The sequence below is a fragment of the Meriones unguiculatus genome, assembly GCF_030254825.1.
Source record: "Meriones unguiculatus strain TT.TT164.6M chromosome Y unlocalized genomic scaffold, Bangor_MerUng_6.1 ChrY_unordered_Scaffold_32, whole genome shotgun sequence".
NCBI lineage: Eukaryota > Metazoa > Chordata > Mammalia > Rodentia > Muridae > Meriones > Meriones unguiculatus.
Genome location: NW_026843711.1, coordinates 2,160,436 through 2,172,643, shown reverse-complemented (window position 1 = coordinate 2,172,643; position 12,208 = coordinate 2,160,436).

The following is a 12,208-nucleotide window of genomic DNA, read 5'->3' as shown; positions in this document are numbered from 1 at the left end:
CCCCAACAGACACAAGAAGATTGAAATATTCCCTGTATTCGGATTGACCACCATGGACTAAAGCCGGAACTCAACAAAAATGGAATTAGAAAAAACCTATAAGCACATGGAAACTGAAAAACTTGCTGCTTAATGACAGCTGAGTTAAGGAATAAAATAAAGAATGAAACAAAGGACTTCCTAAAATTCAATGAAAATGAAAATACAACATACCCTAATTTATGGGACACAATGAAAGTAGTGCTCAGAGGAAAATACATAGCACTAAGTGCCTTCAAGAAGAAATTTGTGACACCTCATTTAAGCAACTTAATGGCCCAACTGAAAGCCCTAAAAAAAGAAAGAAAGAAATAGAAAGAAATAGAAATACCCAAGAGGAGCAGACAGCTGGAAATAATAAAACTCAGGGTGGAAATCAATCAATTAGAAACAAATAAAAGTATTCAATGAATCCATGAAAGAAACAAAGTGACAGAGACTGAGAGACAGAGACTCCATTCTATCTGGACACTTTCATTGGCATATCAACCTCAAAACATAACCTCCTGTAATAAAACTCCAACAGGAATTATATTATCTAACAAGGACATACCTCCTAACCTTCCCCAAATATTTCCTCTTTGGGGATTCCACATGTAAAAAGATTAGTTTCAAATGGACATTGCATTTCAAATCACCAGGAAGATGGAAGGACTTCGAGGCTAAAGAAAATCCTTATTCTGATAGTTTGTCATTCAATACAATGATTAAAGTTCCAGCAACTTCATAGTTCTTCAGAATAGGAGTGAAAATCTCCTTTAGGGAAAATGTAGAATATTTCCAAAATGGATTATTATTCAGCTAAGAAAATGACATCATGATATTTTCAGACAAATGGATGGAACCAGGAAAAGTCATCATTGGTGAAGTTACTAAAATGCAGAAAGACAAATACGGTATGTAATCACTTGTAAGTGGGCCTCCTAATAGTGAGGGATAAAGTTTCATTAAAGATATCTGTTATGACCAAACCACTCATTCACTAATGATATTGGGTGACAGTGAATGGAGTTCTTGGGCCTGAGATTCCTGTGGAAAATTTCAAGAAACACATGCTGTTGTTATTTAAATATGTTACTTCCTGTCCACAAGTGATTGATCAGGGCAATGTTCTTGTATCTATGGAGATGCTTTCTTCTGCAACAAATGGGATTGCATACAGAGACTCACAGTCCTATATTATGCACAGAAATGCCTTATAACACACAGATCTAAATGTGATTTCCTTATGAAATTTTCCCTCCCCTTAGAGCTCTGGGAAGCCTGCAGGAGAGGAGGCAGGAAGAATATCATAAATAGAGAAAATTGAGGACACAAGGAGAACAATACACTGAGAATCTGAATGCAGAGGTAGATGATGCAGCCAGCCTTGATGACACCTAATAAGCTAGGGTCAGTTAGAATGGGGAGGAGGATCTCCCTTTTAAGGGGAATTTTAAAAAGGCAGAGGGGTAGAATGAGAGGGTAGGTGGGACTGGAAGGAGAAGAGGAAGGGGGCAGCAGATGCAATGTGAAAAAAAAAATCATAATAAATGAATGCATAAGAAAAACTATGATCAAGGGGGTGACATATAGAGCTCTTCAGGACCAGTGGTTTCTTTTGGGGGTGGTCCCAGGGTGTGGCAAGGATGGACAATGTTTTCTTTACGGAAATTGGCACTGAGACTCTAATCATTTTTCAATGAGTTAATGACAAACATATACTTGCATTGATGTAATTTAAAGAAAAAAAACCTAATTTTACTGTTATACATGGCTATAAATTTGAACCTGGGAGCAGTGAAAAAGTAGTGTAATGTATATTATATGAAATTCCCTCATAATCAATGAAAATAATATATAGACAACTTTTCTAATGACTTTTAACATGAATAAGAGATCCCACTAAAATATGGCCAAGTTTGACTTTGTAAGGCATGCTTTCCAGAAACTCATTATGTAGCAGGCAATCCTAGCCATGAACTAATGGTTACCCACCTACCTCAAACACCATGAGCTCAGGTGGCACCTCTGAACAATCAGTCCTGGCTCTAATACTATGTTTAGAGGGTTTGTCTGGAGGACCACAGCTGGAAACACAGCATATCTTGTGTCGTAGGCATATAACAGGGACACATTTCACTCTCCTGAATGACCATTTTTTACTTTAAACCCCAGGACCAGGAGGCTTGCTCACTGCTCACTGAGTAGGACAGAGCTGCGGATACAACCAGCTCAGCCAAGTGAAATCAGCTCATAGTGTGTTAGCAACACAAGTGTGAAACAGCACCAGCTATCAAGTATCGTATTGCCCTTCAATTCTCCCTTTATACTCATGGATCTTTCTTGGTTTGATCCAATCCAGCCCCAGGATTGTCTAGTTTCCTTCTCTTTTCCATACTCTTAAAGTATACTTTCAATACCCAAGGGAACCCTAGACACCAGTAGCCTATTATATCAATAATAATGTGAAGATACATTTAGTGTGTACACAAGTAACTGCTCATTTCAAAGTTACAACCTATGAAATTTCAGATCAAAGACCACAGGAGGAGACTACCTTGTCATTTGGTACCTTAATCCCACATCATTTTGAAGCATCCTTACTTAGGAAGCTTTCATAGTAAATAAACATTAAAGTTTCATTTCCTACCTGATATTGTCACAAAGGTAAACAGGAGTAAAGGTGTGGGATCTGAATAAAGGGATGAGGTAAAGGCTTGTTGGATTTCACAACAAAGGCACATGTGCACCTGGCCAGATATACTGGAGATTGTGGAAAGTTTGTTTAGTCATCTCCATGGAAACCTCAAGATTCTCTCAGGTGCTGATTGGTTGAGAGCAAGAATGAGGTCATTTAACAGTCAAAAGCCAGTCTATTATATCAATAAGAATGTGAACGTACATTTAGTGAATATATGAGTAATTGCAAAGTTCAAAGTCACAACATAGGAAATTTCAGATCCAAGACCACAGTTTGAGACCACCTTGTCATTTGGTACATTCACTTTAATCCCATATAACTTGGAAGAATCCTTACTTAGGAAGCTGTCCAATTAAATAAACATTAAAGTTTCATTTCCTACCTGATATTTTCACAGAGGTAAATAGGAGCAAAGGTGTAGGATCTGGATAAAGGAATGAGATAAAGGCTTGCTGGATTTCACAAGAAAAAAATGATGGGTGCACAGGATCAAATATACTGGACACTGAGGAAAGTTTGTTTGCTCATGTCCATGTAAACCTCAAGATTCACTCAAGTGCTAATTGGCTGAGAGGGAGATTGATGTCATGCAACAAGTGAAAGCCAGCAAGAATTTCAGGAGTCAGTTATTAGAAATGCCAAGTGGACAGCCTGCCTGAGAGAAAGCCTGAGCAGCCCTACATTTCTCAATATGGACAGCAGAAAGCACACAACCCAGAGATGACCGTTCCTGTGTCTAAGAGTCTTAGTTCAGGAAAAGTGCCACGTATTTCTTTCAAGTTGTAATTAATAAAGTCACCTGTCCTGGACATGTGACTTTTACATTATCACAGATTCCATTATAATTTGATAAATGCATAGATATATTTTCTGTCATGGAAATAATTACTGGGAAAATGCTCCCTGACCAAGACAACTCTTTGAACATAAGGTATTCAATTGGGACCTTGCTTATAATTTTAGACAGACCATCCAGGATGTCAAATCAGCAAGCAGTCATCTTGTTGTAGTCCTTCAGGAAAGTTAAGAGCTTTTTATACTGAACCACAAGTGGCAAGCAGAGAAAGGGAGACTGAAAGATACAGAGAGAGAAAGAGGTAGAGAGACAGATTCAGAAATAGAGAGACCAAGACCAACAGAAACAAAGATACAAAGTGACAGAGACTGAGAGACAAAGACTCCATCTCTTTGGTCACTTTCATTGCCTTATCAACCTCAAAGTATACACTCCTATATCTCCAAAAGGAATTATATTTTTAATATTTTTATTTTAATTTTTCTCAAATACACTTTATTCAACTTGTATACCCCCGTAACCCCTCTTCTCTCCCATTCTCATATCCCCCCCCACTTGTCCATACATGCTCCACCACAAGTCCACAGATAGGTGAGATCTTCCTCTCATTATTTCTCATCGTAGTCTATCAGATCTCATCAGAAGTGGCTGCATTGTCTTCCTTTGTTGCCTAATAAGACTGCTCACCCATCAGGGTGAGGTAATCAAAGAGCAGAACAATCAGTTGATGTCCGAGGCTCTCCATCTTCCCATTAATGTAGAATCCACTTGGACACTGAACTTCCATGGGCAATATCTGTGCATGGGGTTTTAGCTTATCTCCATGCATGATACTTGCTTGGAGTATGAGTCTCAGGAAAGATCCCTTTGCACAGATTTTTTAGTTCTGTTGCTCTCCTTCTGGAGATCCTTTCCTCTTCAGATCTTACTATTTCCCACTTCTTTCATTAGATTCCATGCATTCTGCCCAACATTTGGCCATAACTCTCTGCATCTACTTTGATAGGTCTGCAGGGCAGAGCTTTTTAGAGGTCCTCTATATCAGGCTCCTGACTTGTTCTCTCTTTTCTCCTTCTTCTGATATCCAGTCTCTTTGCCTTTCTGGATAGGAATTGAGGATGTTAGCAAGAGTCCTCCCACTTGATTAGTTTCTTTAGGTGTACAGATTTTAGTAGGTTCATCTTATCTTGTATGTCTATATGAGTGAGAATATACCATGTGTGTCTTTCTGCTTCTGGGTAGCTCACTCAGGATGATCTTTTACAGGTCCCATGATTTACCTGCAAATTTCATGATTTCCTTGCTTTTTATTGCTGAGTAATATTCCATTGTGTAGATGTACCACAATTTCCATTTCCATTCTTCAGCTGGGGGGCATCAGGGTTGTTTTCATGTTCTGGCTATTAGAAATAGAGCTGTTACAAACACGGTTGAGCAAATGTTCTTATTGTGTACTTGAGCCTCTTTTGGATATATGCCTAGGAGTGGTTATAGCTGGATCTTGAGGAAACACTATTCCTAGTTTTCTCATACAACACCAGACTGATTTCCAGAGTGGTGGTATAAGTTTACATTCTGACAAACACTGGAGGAGGGCTCCCCTTTTTCCAGAACCTCTCCAGCATGTGTTGTCACTTGAATTTTTGACCTTGGCCATTCTGATGGGTATAAGGTGAAATCTCTGGGTCCTTTTGATTTGCATTTCCGGAAGCCTATTGACGTTGTTCATTTCTTTAATATTTATCTGCCATTCAATATTCCTCTTTCAAGAATTCTCTGCTTAGCTATGTTCCCCATTTTTTACTTGGATTATTTGATTTGTAGCTTTTCAACTTTCTTGGTTCTTCATATATGCTGAATATTAGGCCTCTGTCACACAGAGGCTTGGTGAAAATTCTTTCCCAATCTGTAGGCATTAGTTTTGTTTTGGTGACAGTTTTCTTTATTTTACAGGATTTTTTTCTGTTTCATGAGGTCTCTTTTATTGATTTTTGCTCTAGAGTCTGTGCTGTGGGTTTTCTGCTTAGGGAGTTGTCTTCTGTGTCAATGAGTTCAAGGCATTTCTCCAGTTCTTCTTTTAACCGATTTAATGTTTCCTGTTTTATTTTGAGGTCTTTGATCACTTGGACATTAGTTTTGTGCAGTGTGATAAGTATGGATCTATTTGTATTTTTCTACATGTATACAATCATTTGGACCAGAACCATTTGTTGAAGATTCTATCTATTTTCCATTGTATGTTTTTGGCATCTTTATCAAAATTCAGGAGTCCATAAGCGTGTCGGTTGGTTTCTGTTTCTTCTATTCAGTTCCATTGATCCATCATTATGTTTCTATGTCAGTTCTATGTAGTTTTTATTACTGTTGCTCTATAGTACAGCTTGAGATCAGGGATGGTGATACCTCCAGAAGATCTTTTATCGTAGAGGATTGTTTTAGCAATTCTGGGTTTCTTTTTTTTTCCATATGAAGTTGAGAATTTTTTTTCAAGGTCTATAAAGAATTGTGTTAGTAATTTGCATTGAATCTGTAGATTGCTTTTGGTAAGATGGCCATTTTCAGTATGTTAATTCTGACAAGCCATGAGCATGGGAGATCTTTCCATCTTCTAATATCTTCTTCGAATTCTTTCTTCAGAAACATGAATTTTTTTTTCATACAAGTCTTTGACTTCCTTGGTCAGGGTCACACAAAGGTACCTTATGTCTTTGAGAAAATTCAAGAACACATCAAAAATGTCATCCATTATGACCAAGTTGGCATCATCCATGGTATACAGGGGTGGTTCAGTATAAGGTAATCTATCAATATTATCCACAATATTAGATAAATGAAAGGAAAAAAAAAACACATGACAATCTCCTTAGATGCTGAAAAAGCATTTCACAAAATCCAAACTCCATTCAAGTTTAAAGTATTAGAGAGATGAGAGATACAATGCACATATTTAAATATAGTAAGGGCAATATAAAGCAAGCCTATAGCCAACATCCAGCTAAAGTGAGAGAAAATTACAGCAATCCCATTGAAATCAGAGACAAGTTAAGGCTGCCCACTCTCTCCATATCTCTTCAACATAGTAAAGGAAGTCATTACTAGAGCAATAAGACAATTGAAGGGAATTCCAACAGCTGATAAACACTTCAGCAAACTGACAGGATACAAAATTAACTCAAAAAATTCAGTAGCCCTCCCATATACAAGAGACAAATTGGCCAAAAAAGAAATTGGGGAGGGGGAGCCAAGATGGCGTCGCCGGGAGCACACTGTGTCTGAGAAGCGGGACAGCACTGTCTGTGCAGCGAACAGGGACTGAACTCTGGGCCCTAAAACCACAGCAATCATGTTTCCCAGGTGAGGGGAGGCTCCCACGGTGTGGGAATCAGTCGGGTCCACTCTCAGCTGCCCAGCCAGAACCCGGAAGAAATCCCAGGTAATGCTGGCTTTGGGTCTCCGGGCTGGAGCCACACACCTGCGTGTCCAGATCACTTTCCCAGGCTGATCGGTAGGCCCAAGGGTGCCTGAGACTGGGAGTTCCATTCGCAAGAAAACCCCATGGGGAAGCAAAGTTGCCAGTCTGATCAAGGGTCACCCAGTCTTTCCCTGGAAGGTCTCACTGACCATGGGTACCCGCCACCATCAAAACTGAGCTCCCACTGCACAGAGAGCTGAGCACCCAGTTCACCAGTAAAATGAGCTGCGTGCCCCACTGCAACAGGGACTAGGAACCCCTGTCCAGAGAGGGCCCCACAGGGAAGGAAGAAACCGTGCTGGTGGGGTCACCTAGGCTTTGCCTGGGGAATGTCTAGCAGACAGCAGATTGCAAACAGGTGAGTATGCCCAGCCATCACAGATCTGGGCGCAAGCAGGGAGCACAGAGATATTGGGAACCCAGCTTTCGCAGACTAACAGGTGTGCGCACACTCCACCAGCCCAGAGGCCTGCTTTGTACCAACTACTCCTTACAGACAGAACTGTGTGCCCCAAGACACCAGAGTCATAGAGTCACTGTCTGGAGAAACCCTCACAAGAAACAAGGAATGAAGCAAAGGGGATGGACTTAGGCAACCCAGTATATCCCCAGAAAAGGTCCCACAGACTGGTCCAACCCAGGTAACTGCTGTGCCCTAGATAGCCTGCTGTTACCAGGACAGCAATACTCATCCACCACAGATTACCTCTTGGGTTCTGGGGCACAGAGGCCCAACCTCAGACCTACAAAAGAGCGGGAACCCTGAGATCAACCCCCAGATACTGCTCCAAGGGGCAACCAGTTATCCCTAATAAAACCGACCAAACCACAGGACACACAGGTTACAGCAGCTGATCACTAAATTTACAGCAAGAAATCCAGAAGGAGGGCAGCTCTCTCCAGGACTTCTCCTGATGAGAGCCCTTTTGACTAATCAGGAAAAACAGTTACCACCCAGGTCTCTATGCCTTAAGTGAGCTGTAGCAACTCCTGAAAAACACCTGACATCCAGTGACTATACCCAAAAAGCTGAGAAGGCTTCCTTCAGGAAAAACCATCTTTCTGCCAAAAGGATTCTCTCCGCTACAAGAGTCCAGGAACAACCAGAAGCACAATTCAAACAACTAAGATAGCCCAATGGGTAGAGGACAGAGTAAAAGTTCAACCAACAAAAGCCAGAGCAATATGGCATCTCCAGAACCCAGTTATCCAGGGGCAAATAGCCCTAGACACCCCAGCATAATTGAAATTCAAGGAGATGACCTAACAGCTATGCTCATGAAGAAGATAACAGAGGAAACAAATAAAATACGAAAAAAAAAAAAATAGAGGAAGCTGCAGCCAAACAGTCTCTGGTCTTTAGAGAGGAAATGCTTAAATCACTGAGTGAAATAAAAGAAACAGTGGATTGTTCAAACAAACAGCTGAAGGAATTGATGGAAAAACATGAAAATACAGTCAGACAGGTGAAGGAAACCAACAAAATAGCTCAAGACCTGAAGATAGAATTGGAAAAATTAAAAAAAAAAAAACACACAAATGGAAGAAATTGTGGAGAGAAAGAACTTAGGGAAGAAAGCAGGAATTACAGAGGTTAGCATAACCAATAGGCTACAAGAAATGGAAGAAAGAATCTCAGGTGTGGAAGATACAATTGGAAGAAATAGATGTATCTGTCAAAAAAATGTTAAATCTAAAAATTTCCTGACACAGACCATCCAAGAAATCCAAGACAACATAAAAAGACAAAACCTAAGAATAATAGGAATAGAGGAAAAAGAAGATTCCCTGCACCAAGGCCCAGAAAATATTTTCAACAAAATCATTGAAGAAAATTTCCCCAACTTAAAGGAAAGGCCAATAAGAATACAAGAGGCCTATAGAACACCCAATAAATTGGACCAGATAAGAAATCTTTCCCCCACATAATAATCAAAACTGTAAGTATACAGAACAAAGAAAAAATACTAAAAGCTGCAAGAGAAAAAGGCCAAGTAACATATAATGGCAAACCCGTTAGAGTCACACCTGACTTTTCAAAAGAGACTATGAAAGCCAGAAGGGCCTGGACGTATATCATGCAGACCCTAAGAGAACACAGATGTCAGCCTAGTATACTATACCCAGCAAAACTCTCAGTCCTCATAGACGGAGAAAACAAGATATTCAATGACAAAAACAAATTTCAACAATACCTACAAACAAATCCAGCATTACAAAAGACACTAGAAGGGAAAATACAACCCAAGAAAACTAGCTACATTCAAGAAGACACAGGAAATAATTAACCCCACTACAGTAAAACAAAAAGCAACCAAGCACACAACCGTATGACCACAGCTAACATCAAATTCAAAGGATCTAACAGCCACTGTTCATTAATCTCTCTCAATATCAATGGACTCAATTCTCCAATAAAAAGACACAGACTAACAGAATGGATGCATAAACAAAACCCAGCAATCTGTTGTATACAAGAAACACACCTAAGTCACAAAGATACACATTACCTGAGGGTAAAGGGATGGAAGACGGCTTTCCAAGCAAATGGATGCAAGAAGCAAGCAGGAGTAGCCATTCTAATATCTGATAAAATAGACTTTCAACCAAAATTATTAAAAAGAGATGGGGAAGGACACTTCATACTCATCAAGGGAAAATTCCACCAGAAGACATTACCATCCTGAACATCTATAACCCAAATACAAGGGCACCCACATTTGTGAAAGAAACATTGATAAAACTTAAACCACACATAGATCCCCACACACTAATAGTGGGAGACTTCAACACCCCACTCTCAAGAAATGACAGGTCAACAAAACAGAAATTAAACAAAGAAACAATATCTCTAACACAGGTCATGAATCAAATGGACCTAACAGACGTTTACAGAACCTTACACCCAAACACAAAAGAATTTACCTTCTTGTCAGCACCTCACGGAACCTTCTTCAAAATAGCACAAAGCAAGCCTCAACAGATACAAGAAGATTGAAACAATCCCATATATCTTGTCTGATCACCATGGAATAAAGCTGGACCTCAACAATAACAGAAATAACAAAAAGCCTACACACACATGGAAACTGAACAACTTGTTACTAAATGACAGCTGGGTCAGGGAAGAAATAAAGAAAGACATTAAAGTCTTTCTAGAAATCAATGAAAATGAAGACACAACATACCCGAACTTGTGGGACACAATGAAAGCAGTGCTAAGAGGAAAGTTCATAGCACTAAGTGCCTTCAAGAAGAAATTTGAGACAGCTCATTCAAGCACCCTAATGGCTCACTTAAAAACCCTAGAAAAAGAAGAAGCAGACACACCAAGAAGGAGTAGACGGCTGGAAATAATCAAACTCAGGGCTGAAATCAATCAATTGGAAACAAATAAAACAATTCAAAGAATCAATGAAACCAAGAGCAGGTTCTTTGAGAAAATCAACAAGATCGACAAACCCTTAGCCAGGCTAACTAAAAGGAAGAGAGACACCATCCAAATCAACAAAATCAGAAATGAAAAGGGGGATATAACTACAGGAAATCCAAACAATCATTAGGACTTACTTCAAAAGTCTATATGCCACAAAATTTGAAAATCTAAATGAAATGAACAATTTCCTTGATCGATTTGACTTACTAAAGCTTGAACCAGGACCAGGTAAATCAACTAAATAGACCTATATCACCCAAGGAAATAGAAGCGGTCATCACAAGTCTCCCATCCAAAAAAAGCCCAGGACCAGATGGCTTCAGCGCAGAGTTCTCCCAGACCTTCAAAGAAGAGCTAACACCAACTCTCTTCAAACTATTCCACAAAATAGAAACAGAAGGAATATTACCAAATTCATTCTATGAAGCCCCAGTCACCTTGGTACCTAAACCTCACAAAGACTCAACAAAGAAAGAGAATTTCCGGCCAAACTCCCTTATGAACATTGATGCAAAAATACTTAATAAAATACTTGCAAACCGAATCCAAGAACACATCAAAGATATTATCCACTAAGACCAAGTAGGCTTGATCCCAGGTATACAGGGGTGGTTCAATATACGGAAATCCATCAATGTGATCCACCATATTAACAAACTGAAAGAAAAAAACCACATGATAATCTCCCTAGATGCTGAAAAAGCCTTTGACAAAATCCAACATCCATTCATGTTCAAAGTATTGGAGAGATCAGGGATACAAGGCACATATCTAAACATAGTAAAGGTGATATACAGCAAGACTATAGCCAACATCAAACTGAACGGAGAGAAACTTAAAGCAATCCCACTGAAATCAGGGAGAAGACAAGGCTGCCCACTCTCTCCATATCTCTTCAACATAGTTCTGGAAGTCCTTGCTAGAGCAAAAAGACAGTTGAAGGAGATCAAGGGGATACAGATTGGAAAGGAAGAAGTCAAATTATCACTATTTGCAGATGATATGATAGTATACATGACTGACCCCAAAAAATCTACCAGGGAACTCCTACAGCTGATAAACACCTTCAGCAAAGTGGCAGGATACAAAATTAACTCAAAAAAATCAGTAGCCCTCCTGTATACAAAAGACAAAAGGGCTGAGAAAGAAGTTAAGGAAACAACACCCTTCACAATAGCCACAAATGACATAAGGTACCTCGGAGTAACCCTAACCAAGGAAGTCAAAGACTTGTATTAAAAAAATTTCAAATCTCTTAAGAAAGAATTAGAAGAAGATATGAGAAGATGGAAAGATCTCCCATGTCATGGCTTGGTAGGATTAACATAGTAAAAATGGCCATCTTACCAAAAGCAATCTACAGATTCAATGCAATGCCCATCAAATTACCAACACAATTCTTTACAGACCTGGAAAGAAAAATTCTCAACTTCATATGGAATAACAAGAAACCCAGAATTGCTAAAACAATCCTCTACAATAAAAGATCTTCTGGAGGTATCTCCATCCCTGATCTTAAGTTGTACTATAGAGCAACAGTTTTAAAAACTGCATGGTACTGGCATAGAAACAGAATGGTGGATCAATGGAACCGAACAGAGGACCCAGAAATAAACCCACACACTTATGGTCACCTGATATTTGACAAAGACGCCAAAACCATACAATGTAAAAAAGATAGCATCTTCAAGAAATGGTGCTAGTCCAACTGGATGTCTACATGTAGAAAAATGAAAATAGATCCATACTTGTAACCCTGCACAAAACTGAAGTCCAAGTGGA